We start from the raw sequence: 17,498 nt of genomic DNA on the forward strand, positions 1-17,498 counted from the left end.
GAAAATTCACGATCTCACTTTGCATCGGCTGGTCGCTGAATTTCCAACACAGTCTGCAAAGTGAACACGGCATAAAGACTGGCACAGTGATGATCTGATAAAAAAGGACAAACTCAGACAGAATGAAAGAGCCAGCTAAAGTCGCTGAATGCGGCCCTTTTTATTTTACGTCTGCGACGATCGAAATTACTTTGAAGTATTGAAGATAATTATGCATTAAATGTCGGAAAAATAATGATAAATGGAAAAATGATATGAAATATTATTATAGTAATCATTTTTCCATTACAGTGGCATTAATAAAGTAAATGTTTTTTGAAAATTGGTTTGATATGGAAATGTGATATCAAATATTATTATAATAATCATTTTTACAATATAGCAGCATTAATAAAGTAAATGTTTTTTGAAAATTGGTTTTCTGAAAATTGGTTTGATTTTAATTTAATAGGATTTATTATATATTTTAATAAAAATAAGTCAGCTTGTATTATATATTTTTTTTAAATTAAGATATGAAAATTGTATTTAGGTGGCAAGTATAGATTTCCAATCCTGGAAAGTTAGTGAAAAGTCATTTTTCATTGGAATCTGGTCATTTTTCTTTTCAAAATTTTTGATAGTAAGAATGTTTAAGTCATTTTTGTTATGGTGGAAATGGATTCAGCACCATCAAAAACTTTTTGGGCACCACTTTTGAGGCACCCAAAACTCTGAAGCTTGATCGCTCTAACATAGATTTCCCAAAAAAATTGCTAGATTTTTACAAAAATCATGCTCACACTATTTTTGGAGTAAAATTATAAGCTCATTAGACCGCTCATATATATATATATATATATATATATATATATATATAAGAGGGTGAAATCATTATTTTGCATTATTTGAAATGTGTATTCTAATGCATAAAATAGATTAAAGCATCCCAAAATTCTTGGGACTCAATTTGTATAGATTTAACAACTCAAATATGTCAGTCCAACTTTTTTTTGGCAGATTCAAAGTTGTACAAATTTAAGTCAAATATGCAATTCCAAAAAAAATTGATTAATTCCAAGATATAAAGATTTAACAACTCAAATATGTTATTCCAATCATTTTTGACAGATTATTATTTTTTAGTGATTCCAACCTGTACATTTAACAACTCAAATTTTTCACTTTAACAATGTCTAATTCCAAGCTATATAGATTTGACAACTCAAATATATAATTCCAACCATTTCAGCTAGATTCTATGTTGTATAGATTTAATAACTCAAACATGTCATTTTAACACTTTTTGGTAGATTTCAAGCAGAAATCACTATCTTTGATGCAAAACTCTGGGAAAATAGAACTGGGAAATGTTGCTTTGTTGGATTAATTAAAGCCATATTATATTAAGCATATTAAATTAATTAATATACAGTTTCTAGCCATATTTGCTCTGCAACCCATTATAAGGTAGATGTTTAACATTAAAAAAAATTAAATTTAATCTAACGTCACTATCAACCTAGTGTAGGGGTAAATGTTCAACATTTAACATTTACAACCCAGTGTAGGGGTAAATGTTCAACATTTAACATTTACAACCCATTATAAGGTAGATGTTTGACATTCAAAAAATTTAATCGAATGTCATTATCAACCGAGTGTAGGGGTAAATGTTCAACATTTAACATTTATATGTTGCTAAATTTAAAACTAGTACAACCACATTAAAAATATTAATGTGGTTGATATAGTGGAATACTTCATAAATATAACCAAAAAGCTATTGCAACATAAAGAATGTCTTACTAATGCACACATTTACCTCATTAACCATGTATAAAAAGGTTATGGTTAACTTAAACTTAAGAAGAAAAAAAATGAACTATAACTTAATATTATAAATAATAATGAGGAACTTATCATGGAGGAACTTATTAGAATTGAAATAATCTCAAATCCCTAAGAAATTGGCGGGTGGGGAACCACTTGGCACAAATCTAATTTTGTAAATTTATTAAAAGTAATGGACCATTTTTCTAAACAAAATTTTCTTTTATATAAATGAAAGTTATAAATAATAATGACGAACTTATCATGGAGAAACTTATTAGAAGTGGAATAATCTCAAATCCCTAGGAAATAATTTTTTTAATTTATTAAGAGTCAATGCAACCTAACAAACTATTTAATACACTACAATCATTGATAAGCATTAAGACTAAGCATATGATTAGAATATTCCCTTGAGAATCAATCTAGGCCCTCAATTAAAAAAACATAAAAAAGTCAACATATCCTCATCGAGGCGAGGACGGCCAAAAGTTCCACGTAAAAAAATTCAAAAAATCTTTTTGATGCGCCAAAAGTTCCACGTAAAAAAATTCAAAAAATCTTTTTGATACAGTGTTTGAATCATGTTTTTGATGGTGGAAATGGATTCAACACCATCAAAAACGTCTAAGACACCTAAAATTATAAATTTTAACATCTTTTACTTGGATTTACAAAAATCCCTAATTTTTTCAAAATATACCCCGAATTTTCAAAATATACCCCGAATTTCCATAACTTCGAGGGAAAAAAATCATACATTTTTTACTACACCATCCTCATCCATGTTAAGTTGAAATAAGAAGCCTTTGAAATAAAAATTAAAATATTAAAAGTAATAAATAAAAGTTAAATGTAATACAAAGTCGAATGACTCTAAACATTTAATTTTTGGCTCAATTAATCATAACAATTTGAAGGTAAAGTCAATTTGCTATATTTTGATTTTTATTAACTTATGAATAGACTTTGTTACCATACCATGGACCAATACCATGGCTTATCAATACCACATGCCCAAAAACAATAACTTATTTCACAATAAAAAAAGTCAATCCTTAACCATGGATATTCACCCCCCACTTATTGTGGATATTATTAACATGTAAATAGGCTTTGTTACAATATCATGGATTATCAATATCGGATATTATTAACATGTAAATAGGCTTTGTTACAATATCATGGATTATCAATACCATTGCCCAAAAAACATAAATTATTTCACAATCAAAATATTTTTATTTTTATTAATTTTATAACATTTTTTAATTAAATATAAAAGGAAAAAGGTTATCATTACTTTTAAGATATATCTAAACCCTCTATGCTCACTACTACTACAAAGATTCTCATATAAATTAAATCAAGGTTTCAATATTAAAATTAAAAATGAGAATACTTAATATATAAAGTGGTGAAATATATATAATATAAATAATGTTACTAAAAACCAACATAGATCCATCTTAACTAAGGATCCAAGCCATGAGAGCAAACAAATTGACTAACAATAATAGAGGAAAGATAATGCATGATTGCTTTAAGTTTTTCATTATTCTATTTTTCTTTGATATGATTGATATCCAAAATATAGGCTTAATATTTTACAACCAATTGAGCTTTTATTTATTTAGATACTTTCTTAAACACAACATAATGGAATCAAATTTAAGAAAGAGAGGGGTGTGGGGGAGGGGGAGGGAGATAGTGACAAAGTTGTAGGGCGAAGAGAGAGAGAGTGTGTGTGATGGGGGAGAGAGAGGGAGTGAAAGGGAGAGAGTGAGAGAGAGGGGAGGGAAGGGAGAGAAGAGGAGAGGAGAGAGATAGGGAGAGAAGGGGAATAGAGAGGGAGAGGGAGACAAAGATGGAGGGAAGAGAGAGGAGAGAGATAGGGAGAGAAGGGGAATAGAGAGGGAGAGGGAGACAAAGATGGAGGGAAGAGAGAGGAGAGAGAAAGAGAGACAGTGATAGAGTTAGAGAGGAGAGAGAGAGAGAGAGATGGAGTTGAAGGGTGAGAGAGAGGAGGAAAGAAGAAAGAGAGTGATGGAGAAAGGTGGAGAGAGAGAGGGAGTGATAGAGAGAGTGGGGGAGAGAGGAGAGTGAAGGGGAGGGGGGAGAGAGAGAGAGGGATGGAAGAAGAAACACACAGAGGGAGAAAGGTGGAGAGAGAGAGAAAGAGAGAGAGAGAGCGCATATGTTTGGGGGGTGAGATAGAGAGAGGGAATAAGAAAGAGACACATAGTTACAATTATAGATATTATATAACTAGCCTAGATCCATCTTAACCCCAAACCTATCAAGTGCCTAGAGTCATCAAATCTCTCTAGCCTCGAGAGATTTGGTCCCTCTCAATGCTTGATAGATCTGGGGTTAAGATGGATCAAGGATAATTAACATACAATTATTCAGTGTTGTCTAACTCTTCTATGTTAACTTTTTTAAGACTATAGCTAATTATTCAACTAATTGGAACCAAGTTAAAATACTTGAATAACATAGTTTCCACCAAAATTATAACTTTATTTTTAAATAATATTTTATAATATTTTAATTACTTTGCAGAAACATCATTTTTTAATCTTTCAAGTTTTTACTATAAATTAAATATGATCAAATTCATATTTAATATAAAATGAAATAAATACCAAGTCAAACTTACATGGAATATTGGTTTAATCTTGACTTATGAACAATGATTAACATTTAAATTCATATTTTATGTAAAATGAAATAAATACCAAGTCAAATTTACATGAGAAATATTGGTTTAATCTTGACTTAATTAACCATGATTAACATTTAAGACATTGATGGATTTACAATAGAACATTTAAGATTTATAGGCAATTTATAGGCCCATCACAGTAGAGAACTCATAATATTTAATGTGATGAAACCAGAACTCCATAATAAGACTTTCAACTTACTCCAAAATAAAAATAAAAATAAATTTCAACGTAGCTTATTTAAGAATATAAAATTCAATTGAAGCCAAAAACTAAAATTGGTAATCAACCATTAATCTAATACTATGTCTATGTTTAGCATTGAAGAGTAGAAAAATATTTAAGAATTCAACAATATGACTTCAAATTAATTAGCCAACAGTTCTGGTGGTGGGGTGGTGGGGAGGAATGACAAATGTTTTGTAGTTGGAGAGATTATTTGCATTTGATTTTGAAAATGGGTTTTTTTAGCCAATGTTATTCAAAATAAAATAAATTTTGTTTTTAGCTATTATTTAATAATAATATTTTCTAACAAAATAAAAATTAAATAATTAATATATTTTTTTATAAATATAAATTTAAAAAATATATGAAATTTTTTTATATGGTTGTCAAGGAAGAGAGAGTCCCTATGTATGAGGCCAAAGTCCTTATGCATGAATCCAACTACACACTTGTTGGCTAATTTAGCCACCTCCTCTACGCAACTCAAGGCATTATGGAAACTCCATGTCAAATCCACTACATGCTAGGAATAATGGGGCAATTGGTAGGAAGATTGTCTAATTATGAATTTTTTGGAGAGGAAAGGACCTCCACAACCCTGAGTATAGGTGATCCAATTATAATTCTGAAATGATTAGTTTAGATGAACATAAGAGGTGGATTCTTAATATAGGTCTTCAGAATCATGATTTTGGATAGGTAAAACTTCTCAACCAATTACATAAAATTTATAAGTCTCGTTAGGACAACTTTGAGATCAAAAATGGGCTTCAAAATAAAAAATGCACTATCAAAATTAACTTTAAAAGAACCAATATGATTCAAGATGATGATGTCATCCCAAGGATACATATTTTGGAGGTAAAAGAAAAAACGACTTTTTTAAATTGTATTTTCGACTTATGCCCTTATAAGTTTACTCAAATGTCAAGTGTAGACACCCATCAAATGCGGAATTAAATTCAACATCAAATGAGTACCCACTCTTCATACTTTTGAGTAGATCCACATTGAAAAGATTGAAAATACATGAAAAAGTGTGTTGGACACATTTTTCCATGTATTTTTTTTCTTTCTATGTTGGTCTACTCCGAAGTATGTAGAGTGGGTACTCGTTGGATGAAGAATTTAATTTTGCATCCACAATGTGTCTACACTTGATATTTGAGTAAACCTATAAGGAGATAAGCTAGAAATAAAATAAAAAAGTAGTTTCCTTTCTTTTTTCGTTAAAAATTTATAACTATTATTTTATTATTTTTCTTAGGAGGCCAATTTTAGATCTATAATTTTCTAATGCATGTATTGTTGTTGGTATTCCAATTATTGGTAGAAGGGGGAAGCACAAATTCTTTCTCTCTCTTCTTTACCCACAAGCTTTCTTCATTGTTATTGCTTACAACCTCTACTCCCCTTCACTTAGCCTTTGGGTTTATTATCATGCCTCATGGAAGAGCCAATAGTTAATATTGGTGAGGTAGGTCAGGTCCTTATAGCACGCATATAGATAGGAATTCTCAAGGATCAATGGATGTCTCTTTAGAGCATACACCACTCCCACATCAGATATGAAATTGCCAATGTGGAGCCAAGGTCCAAATCAAGTGTGAAACGATCCATATTGAGGTTTTGGATAATTGGATCCATAACATCGGAAGCTCCAATGAAGGGGACACAAAATATTAGCAAACAATGGACCTTTATTGACACATTAAAGTATTGGTGGGTAAGATATTACAAGACGAGTGTTTCACCTCAAACACTTTACATGGTATCCTACATTCTCTCACATAATATGACCATGCTAATAAGCTCAATGTGTGATGATTTATATTTATGTTTCCTTCTTTGATGACTTGATGTATAAGGATTGGCTGGTCGGTGGCCTAGATCTCCTATAGTGGATGGTCATGGTAGGTCCTCCCAATACCCATTCTCAAGGTGCTTAGTTTTATTTCTTAAGTTGACTACTCTTAATGGAAGTAACTCCCATCATGTTGGGAATTTATGTCTTGGGTATGTATGGGAGCATCTTGGCATGCATCTAATAGTGCACATGATTTACATGAGCCTCAGTTACTCACTCACTTTATTGTTTTTTCTTTTGTATCATGAGAATCAATAGACTTGCCTCCTATCACTGAGGGAGCTTGGGTCAAGTCGGAGGGACTACCCATATATTCTTGAGTCACATACTTTATTGTTATGTTAAATGTGATTGTGCTTTTTAAAGGTTATCGCACCCACGTTTTAGCACACCTATCTTAAATCATGAGTTATTGTACGTAATTCTACTCATGCTCATCTAGTTTCATGCTTCCCAAGGAAATATCATAGTTTTTGAGGCATAACACATTTTTTGAGGCATTGATCACATTATTTGAGGCACAAATGGGCTAGCTACATCCACATGTCCCCCCTATACACATTTCATGTGTCACATGCTTGAGTTATCTCCTCTTGTTTGCATTTCAACACTAATTTTTGTCATTAAAGTGGGATAACCCACATGTATGGGATTCTATAACAACAATGGGGATAATTTCATGTCAATTTTATTATGTGGAACTCATTTATTAAGTGATGTGTCAACCCACTAATAAAATATGACACTTAATGGAAGTGAGTTGACGTTGTAAAGAAGACTCAAAGTCATATTTTGAAGATTAATTAAACTAAGAAGAGAAGTCTTCCACTTGAAAGGGTTTTTATTTCACCTTTATAGAGGTTGTTTCACCTACTCAAGTTATATGTTGGAAGAAAAAGTGGAAAAGAAACAATGGTTGCACCTAAATGAAGCATCCTCGATACATTTCAAGTGTAAAATTGCCTCCTAAAGGGAAATCAACCTCCCTTCTAAGGTTGATGTCATTTTGTTTTTTGGGGGTTTAATGACCCATTTTATGACATGAAAAGTCATTCCCATGCTCCATGAAAGTACCTTGACTTGAAGTATGGCCATGGGAATTCATTTGACACATATTTTGAAGGTTAATAAGCATTTTTTTAGGCATTTTATGGAGCTATTTTGAAGGATCCACCCATTGTGGATGGTTTTATGTCATTTCTTTATGTGGGTTTCAACCATACAAATCATCGTTTTAATCATATTTTGAATTAGTCTCCAAGTTGTGTGGTTGAATCATCATTTATTTGTGATTCCTTAGGATATAATCTGTGAATCATCTATAAATAAATATTGCCCTCTTATTCTGAATTGTTGGAGAACATTTTCTAAGCCATTAATAGAAATATTTTTTTGGTGTTCTAGTGTCAAAATATCTTGATATCTCTCTATATTGGTTATTTTATTGGTTTATTGAAGATATTGTTGTGGATGATTCAATACTTCTACTAATTAGCAAGATCGGTCCATTGAGAAGCAATTTCTTATCACTTGGATGGAGGATGTCTAGGGTTTGTTACTCACATATTCTCCTTATTTAGTGTGGTAAGTTCTCACTATCTTGTTTTTCTTATCTATATGCTCCTTAACAAGGTGTTATAGCTCCAAATCTCACTCTTATGGTTTGTGATGCTGCACTTATGGCCTAGGGCAACCCCTCCTTCCAGACCTGGTCCAAAAATTTAAAAAACAGTGTTTTATTCCCTATACGCGACTTTGCCCTGTGTTAAACGCGTGTACACGCGGGTCTGTCATACCCAACCCGCGTGTATCTATTAAAACACTTAAAAAAATATAATTTCCTCTTTTTCGGGCGGTGATCGCGGGTTTACCTGCTGGATCACCTGTTAGTGCCCGTGGCCCAACTGTTCCCAACCAACTCCTAACTAAAAAACTACTTTGGAGAGGGTATAAAAAGACATCAAAGGGAAGGCCAAAGGGAGAGAGAAAGAAGAGCAAGATTATTATGCTGAGATTTTTCCCTTAGACCAGGTCTGAAGTCCTTGGTGCATTCTGCACTTCCCCCATTTTGCATAGGAAACCCTTGTTTCCATGTGTATTGGTGATCATTCATCCTTGACATCATCATTGAGTAAGACTTGGAAGGAGCTCTTGTTGGAGGCTGGAGGCTGGAACGAATCCGGGAGGAAGCTTGCTTGGAGCCTGCTGAAGGTGTTCAGGTGATATCTTTCCGATATATGTACTTTATTTGCCTTTATATATAAAGAAACACGTCTTTGTTCCCGAATAATCTTTCTTTATGCTTATGAGATTCTTGTGTTGAATTCTTGTGAAAGTGGTTACTTAAAGATTTTTTATAACTAACTTTATAGCATAAAGATGATTTATACATAAACTTCTATACATGTACTGTTGTGTTCTTTGATTTGTTTGTCTTGCAGGTCAAAGAAAGAAGAAGGGAACTCCAAGAAGGGTTTGCACCCTAACGGTCTTCTCGAACGTAGGACCTTAGGTATGTACCCTAAACATTAGAATTTGCTTAAAAGTAAAAAAGATGGCTGTGTGTGTGTGTTTCTTTGAATAAGCAATTTTCAGTCTGGTAGAGTCTTAGCCCAAAGGACCCTAGGGGTACTTTCCCTTCAACCAGAATTGGCGACTCCACTGGGGACAACACTCTTGTTGTTCCTAGTTTGGGTAGTCCTCAAGCCAATCAAGGCTCAGTCCCTCTGTTTGTTGGTTCTGACTGTCTGATATTTTCTTGAACTCCAAGCTTTTCCAGTTTTTCAGTTTGTGTTTTTTATTTTTCTTGAAAGACTTCATATACGCACTTTTTCTGGATTACAGAAGCGTATATACGCAAGTTGCACTAAGTAAACCCGCGTATACGCATGTTTCCTTAGTTACAGTCGCGTATACACGCATTCTGCAAATAATTGCAGGCGCGTATATCACATAATTTTCAAGATTTATAATTTTTCTTTTGCTGAATGTCTGTCTGGTGGTTTGGGTCAGTTTAAAACAGTCAATTTCCAGTGACAGTTCTCTGTTTAACAGGGGGCATCTTGTTTCGAACTCTCTCTAGTTATAAGGAGTGCTAGTCTTGTTTTTCGTTGATTGCAAGCGTCATTGATTTTTGACACACAAGATTTCTGTTTAAGAATCTTGATCGCTCTGTTTCGGCAGAGTGGGAAGATTGTCTTAAAATCTTTGTGTCCATTTTGTTTTCATGACATTTGTGTTTGCTTAACGAAATCATTTTTATGACCATTTACTCCTTTGTTTCGGGAAATTTGTTTGTTACCAGTTTCTTGAAACTTGTCTTTTGATATTTTGGACTTTCATTGCTGCTCTTGATTGTCAAAAGCGTTTTCGAACACATTTTATTTTTGTTGAGTTTTCATCATTTGAAAGGTGTCAATTCACGAAAGTGTTTGGTGGCTTGTTTATCAATCATTAGTGTCAGTATTGTTGAGAGTTTTCCTTTGAAAAAGACTTTTTGGTTTGATTGAAAGAAAATCTTTTGAAAGTTTTTGAGTTTCGCTTTCTTAAACTTGCTTCTCATTTGATTTCCTTTTTTGCGAAGTGAAAGTGCTTTGTTTTTTTTATCTTAAACTGGTTTTTATTGTTTGGACGAAATGATTAGTAACAAATCATCTTCTATCTAAGCATTTCAGTGGCAAGACAAAATTTGGTAAAGCAGCAACTTTCCTTCTTTGTTTTTAGAGTAGTCTTTGAATCGTGCATCCACATTTAGTTCTTGCCTTAGGGTAAGATTTGCATCTCTTTTTAGGCATATTTAGTTTTGTTAGTTTTTGTGAGTGTGGAGTCTGAAAAGAAAAAGAAAAAAAATTTTGTTTATATTACAAGTGCCTTCTGAACCTCATAGAAATTGCTATTCATCGAAAACAAAAGTGCATATGCATGTAGCTAGGTTTTATTAATTTCTTTTGCGTCCATAAAACACCACAAGTTTCACCTCCATTACCTTTGACTTAAAGAACAGCCTAATAAAATCAAGCGCTTAATTAAAATCCACTAGAACTTTTTGTTTTAAGTTATTACACCAACAAGTTTAGGATTTTAGGGCCTTGGATTAGGCGAGTGGAGAGTTAACTCTCCAAGGCCACACAAAACGTCAAACATAAGAGTCTGATTAAAGAGAGTAAATCCAATAGCGTTAGGAAGACCAGGAAAGCTCCGGATCTGGGAGTTAAGCACGAGGGTCTGTGAAGACAGGAAAGAGAGATACCCCCTCTCCTACTTGTCCGAACTTACCTCACGACTGTTCCGCCTGGCTTCTGCGACGAGTTGGTACCCATAGTTGCCTCTCCTAGGGATCTGCATAGGTGGCTGCGGAGGGGAATCCCGTGGCACCTGAGGTCGACGTTGTATCACTCTCGACAGTACTTCCGGAGGGCACCCTTGCGAAGCTTGGGGGCTTGCACCGGCGCAGACTGTTGTTAGGAGGTCAGCGTAACTTCCTCTGATACCTTCGCTGATAGGACTGGGCCCTCATCATCCCAGACTATCCTCGGAAGGCCCTTTGATTCACTTTCTCGTATTTTGGTGTCCGGTCTCAATCACCCGGAGCGGAAATACTTGAAAGTTGTTTGACTGGCTGTATCTTTAGGAACTTTATACTGTGTGCTCTGTGCTCCTAGTCGGCTTAGCGTTTAATTTTTTGAGTCTTTAGTTAGATCTTAACAGAAAATTCAAAGTGGCTGACCGGTCTCCAAGACGGTCTCGAAGACTTCGTGGTCTCTCGCCACCTAGTTTAGAGCCTTCTCCTAGAAGGCGCAGAGGGAATACTACCGGTGGGGTCCGTCCTACGCCGGTTGACGCATCGGGGATTGATCCTCCTCTCGGGGATATTAGCGGCCAAGCAAGGCCTGGTACTTTTGAACAAGAGAGGGACGCTCCAGTCTTTTCTCAAGTTCGCTTTCAAGCGGAGGATAACGTAGAGGTAGAAGAACTTTCAGAATCATTAGTGATTCCAAATTCTCCACTACCATCTAGTTACCCAGACGTATTGCAATACGTTGGGCCTCCATTATTTAGACCAGCGAGTCCAGGTTACGCTACGCGCTTACCATTTATGATCTCTACTGGAAGCATGGCTTCCACGAGTGCTGCGACTATGCAAACCCCAACATCGGTGCAAGGGGGAGGAACCATTTCCATCCCCTCCGCTTCCTTGTTCGGATCGTTTGCTAGCACATCTTTGGTTGGGTCTACCTCCATTCCGTCCACGAGTGGAAATGCCCAAACCAATGCTTTTAGTACTGGTTCCTTCCTTTTTGGCACCCAATCACAGGGTATTCCGTCAGTTCCGTTCAGTGCCGCTACGTCCATGATGGGCGGATCGGCTTCATTTCAGGGTTTTCCTTTTGGAAGTGGTCATATCCCACATTCCAACCCAACGGTAGGATCCATGCCTTTTTCTTCAATAGGACAAAGCAGCAATCCTTTCCAAGGTTGGAATAACCCTGGGGTTAGTAACGCAGGAACTGCGAATCCATTCATTGGCCAACAAGGAAGTAGGCCGTATTCCACGGTTAGCATGTTTCAAAGTATTCCTCCCCTCGCTTCGGCTTGGAACCCATATCAGGGGTTATCGACTCCTTACAATTCTTTAGGAGGAAACTTTGCAAGCTATGGAGCTTATACGGCAGGAGTTGGTCAAACTCCGAATTTTGCTGGACCACAAGGCTTGCCTTTTGGTTCAGCTGGTTCTACTGGTCACTTGGGGCAGCCTGGTGCCTCTCAAATCCCAGGACAATCTTTTCAGAACTTGGGGAGTTCTGCCCAGTCTGGGTGGAATCCCCTAGGTCCTCCTAGGCTTCCATTTCTGGCAACGTTAAACTTGCCAGATCTCACTAAGCTAACGAACGACCCTATCAGATACAATCCGGCATGGCCTCCGGTCCCAACCAAACTCCCTTCGGACATCCCAAAATTCGAAGGGAAGAGTGGTGAAGATCCGGGCGATCATGTAACCACATTCCATTTGTGGTGCTCATCTAACTCCCTCATCGAAGATTCGGTTAGGTTGAGACTCTTTCAACGCACCTTGACTGGTAATGCGGCTAAATGGTACATAGAGTTGCCAGGGGGCAGCTTTACATCGTTCGCTGACTTAGCCAATATCTTCTTAAATCACTTCCAGTTGCCTGTCCGCTATGATGCCGGAACTGAACTTCTGGCTACCTTTCGTCAGGATAAGGCAACCCACATTTCTGATCACATACAGGAATGGAGACGGAGAAAAAGGCTCATTAAAGCCGAAATCCCTCCGGAGTACCGTCTAGAGTGGTTTTTGAAGTCTTTGCAACCTGAGATCTCCAAGGATGTCTCCATGTCTGGGGTCTATTCTGAGGAGCAAGCCATTTTCAGGGCCCAGCAATTAGAACTGATCTACTCTCAGTCTGGGATCCTCCAAAAGTACTTGCCAGATGCTCCTGGATCTAAGGTTGATTTAGCTAAGCCAAAGCCAGGTCCGCACGCGGATGGTATCGTGGGGTCAGTAGACTCGACTACAGTGAACTTGTTGAATCAATTGCAGCAGTTGTCATTACAAACTGCTCCTAACAACCAAGTCACAATGTCTAATCCTCCCGCTTCCCAAAATTCTTCCATTAACGCCGTCCAATCCGATAACCCCAAAGGAAATCAAAATTCCAATGGGAAAAAGAAAGGACGTGGTAAAAAGAAGAACTCGGATGGGAAGCCCGATGCAAATAAATCCGGCAACAACGCTGGTGGTGGTAAAGGTGAGTCGAGAAAGAAAGTCAAGTTTCCTTGCAAGTTATGCAGTGGGGACCATCTAACTCATCTTTGCCCTAGAATCGAAGACGCTCAGCGCTTGTTAGCACAGCAAGGGACTTCTAGTTCGCAAGCTGTGTTGACTAACCCGTTTCCCCAAGGGCAGCAACTTCTTGCTGGCGCAAATTCGAATCCTGGGACCTCCTCAGGGGGCAACCAGGAAGGGGAAAAAGCATCAAATGTTTTTATGATGGGTTCAAACGTTAACGTGACTACTCGGTCACGTGATTATGGTGAAGCCGAAACATCTAAGGATAAAACGGTTCCCGGAAGTAATGACCTTCATATCGAGCGACCTCCTGTTGAGACTATACCTAGGATACCGAAAGGTTCCGCCAAACGCGCGACAATTAACCCCAATGCTAGAGCTGCTCAAAATTACTCCATTGTGGAGGATTTGGCTCAAAGCCCATGTGCTATGTCCGCTTTGGAAGTTCTCCAGTCGTGTCCGTCTCAGAGAAGTGCTTTACTCTCCGCCATTGGAGCAGTCGATCCAGCTAACTCTCTAGTGCTCTCTTTTGACATGTCAAATGTCAAAAAGAGACTCCCTCATCATATGGCTTTTCAGGTAAAGTCAACATACCGGAAAATCAATATTTTTCGCACCGTTATAGATGAAGGAGCTTCCACGTGTGTCATGTCCATGTCTTGTTGGAAGGCTATTGGTTCACCTTCGGCTGTTCCTTCACCAACCGTCTTAACTGCATTTGATGGCCATTCTCACAAGCCGCATGGGATTATCCCGACCTTTCCTATATGTGTTGGAGGGAAGGTCGTTAATATCGAAGTTGAAGTCGTAGATGCTAACCTAGACTATAATCTCCTATTAGGAAGGAACTGGGTGTACGAGATGGAAGCCGTTGTTTCGACTCTGTTTCGTGTCATTTGCTTTCCTCATGAGGGGAAAATCGTTAAGGTTGATCAATTGGACTATGCTCCAATCGATCCTCAAGCAACCTCCGACTCTACTATTCCTTTGGTGGATAACCCTCGCCCGCCGACTGAGAATTTAGGAGTAGGGATGTATTCCTCATTGATGGGTACGTTTGATCTTCCCTCTCCTTTTGCAAGAATCAATGCTATTTCATCATCCAAGGAATCTTCTCGAGAGGAGTTCTTCCGAACTCATCATTTTTCCGACCCTTGGACCTTGCCTTCACCTACGACCACATTAGTTGAAGGGCAAGTTAATGGAATGGCGTTTCCTATATCTGCAGCTGAGCTTAGATATCAGGCTATCGTAGACTCTGCAGATAACCATTCTACTCCCTTTTCCGAAGAGGAGCTAGATGGTCATGTGGCCCCCGCTTGGAGCTTTGATTCTAACTCTGCCTTGGACTGCTTAGATTCGGTTCTACCTTCTGAAGAAGCAATCCTCGAAATTATGATGGGTATAGATCGACCTTGGGAAGACTTACACCATCGCTCATATTTTCTTCCTCCATTGCAGGAAGTAGAATCTAGATTCTCCGAGCTCGTTGGTAGTGATGTTTGTACGGTGTCGAACCCTTTGGCTCCAACACACGTGCATGCCGAAGGTAATATGTCGGTAATCTCAAAAACGATACCTATAAACATCTCTAAGAATCCTAACATCATCGAGAATATCTTCATCGGAAGTGAGTGTTCCCCTGAAGAAATTCAAATTTACACCGACCTATTCAAGGAATATCGTGATGTATTTGCTTGGTCTTATGAGGAAATGCCCGGCATTGATCCTTCTATAGTCCAACATGAGATCAAGACGTACGAAAACGCAAAACCGATTCGTCAAAGGCTTCGGCCGGTTAACCCTAGAAAAGCAGCGGCTATCAAAGCTGAGGTTGAGAAGCTGCTAAGGGCGGGTTTTATATACCCTGTTCCTCTTACGGATTGGGTTTCGAATCCAGTCCCTGTGGACAAAAAGCAAGGAACAATCCGCGTATGCATCGATTTTAGGGACTTAAACAAGGCTTGTCCAAAAGACAATTACCCCACGCCATTTATTGATCAAATTATTGACGAGTGTGCGGGTAATGAGATTTTCTCCTTTATGGATGGTTTCTCAGGTTATAATCAAATCTCTATTCGTCCTGAGGATCAGCATAAGACTGCCTTCATATGTCCCTGGGGTACCTTTGCATATCGAAAGATGCCCTTCGGTCTTAAAAATGCTGGAGCCACTTTCAGCGGGCCATGTCTTACGCTTTCCACGACATCAAACATATCATCGAGGCATACTTAGATGATCTCGCTGCTCGTTCTCGAAAGAGAACTGATCATCCTAGTCATCTTCGATTAGTCTTTGAGCGATGTCGTTTTTACAAAATCCGGTTGAATCCTAATAAGTGCGTTTTCGCGGTTACATCAGGTCGGTTGTTAGGGTTTATAGTTTCCAATGAAGGGATTCGGGTTGATCCCTTCAAGGTTGAGGCAATAGTTCAGTTGCCTCCCCCGTCTTCAATTCGTCAACTTCAAAGTCTTCAAGGGAAGGCCAATTTCTTAAGAAGGTTTATAGCAAACTATGCCGAGATCACTAAAGGGTTCATGCGTTTGCTACGGAAAGGAGTTCCATTCCTGTGGGACGACTTTGCGCAGCGGTCGTTTGATGCTTTGAAAAAGGCATTAGTCTCTGCCCCGCTTTTGAGTCCACCGGATTATGGTAGAGACTTCCTTTTATATCTCGCTGCAGCAGAATCTACCATTGGTATGGTTCTAGTTCAGGAAGACGATGCTCTTGTCGAGCACGTGATTTATTATTTGAGCCGAGGCTTGATAGGCCCTGAACTCCGCTATTCTCCAGTTGAGAAGTTGGCCTTGGCAGCAGTCCATGCTGTCCAGAGGCTCCGTCATTACATTTTGCTACGCAAAACTTTTGTCTTAGCGGCGGTCAATCCATTCCAATTTGTCCTCAGTAGGCGAGTGATTGGGGGCAAATATAATAGATGGATAGTCATTTTACAAGAATTCGACCTCGAGTTCTTGTCCGCCAAGTCTAAGAAATCTATGGTCTTCGCGGAGCTAATTTCTGAGCTTCCTTGTGGAGAGGATGTTGTTTATGAGGAAAGTTTACCCGACGAACATATATTCCTCATCTCTTCACAAGACCCTTGGTATGGAGATATCATTGTTTATCTCCAGACTTCGAAGTTTCCCTCTACTTCCTCCAAGGATGAACGTCGCAAGTTACGTCACCTGGCTAAAAACTATGTTATCATTGGTGACACTTTATACCGTCGAGGGGTTGATTCAATTCTTCGACGTTGTTTAACCTTAGAGGAAGCAGAGTCTGTTCTTAATGATTGCCACAGTGGAGCTTGTGGTGGTCATCTATCCGGGCTTGCTACAGCCCAGCGCATCTTACGTGCCGGCTACTTTTGGCCTTCACTCTTTAAGGACTGTGTGGAAGCGGTAAAACGCTGTCACCCGTGTCAAATTTTTACTCGCAAGATGCGCGCGCATCCAGCTCCCCTTTTTCCCGTTGTCACCGTCGGTCCCTTTACTAAGTGGGGTATTGATTTTACGACTTGTAATCCGCCTTCAGCGGCAAATCACAAGTACATTATCGTGGCTGTAGACTACTTCACGAAGTGGGCTGAAGCCATGCCTACTTATAAGAACGACAGTGACACGGCAGCTTTGTTTCTTTTCAATCAAGTTATCTCAAGATTCGGTATCCCAAGAGAGATTGTCACTGACCATGGCAGTCATTTCCAAAATCAGCTAATGTCCGAATTGGCTTTTAAATTAGGTTTCCGTCAAGAGCATTCGTCTCCTTACTATCCTCAGGCCAATGGACAGGTCGAGGCGGTCAATAAAACTCTTAAGACGATACTCCAACGGACAATCGATAAAAATCGGTCCAATTGGCACATTATGTTGTATCCGGCTCTTTGGGCATACCGAACCTCCGTTAAAACGGCTACTGGTTTTACTCCTTTTCAGTTAGTTTACGGGGTGGAATCTATCTTTCCGGTCGAATGTGAAATTCCATCTCTGAAATTGGCTGTCGAGCTTCTTCCTGAGACTTCGAGTCTCGAGGAGCGCCTAGTTCACCTGGA

The sequence above is a fragment of the Pinus tabuliformis genome, chromosome 6 (assembly GCF_031772625.1).
Source record: "Pinus tabuliformis cultivar Carrire ecotype Pingquan chromosome 6, CPIR1, whole genome shotgun sequence".
NCBI lineage: Eukaryota > Viridiplantae > Streptophyta > Pinopsida > Pinales > Pinaceae > Pinus > Pinus tabuliformis.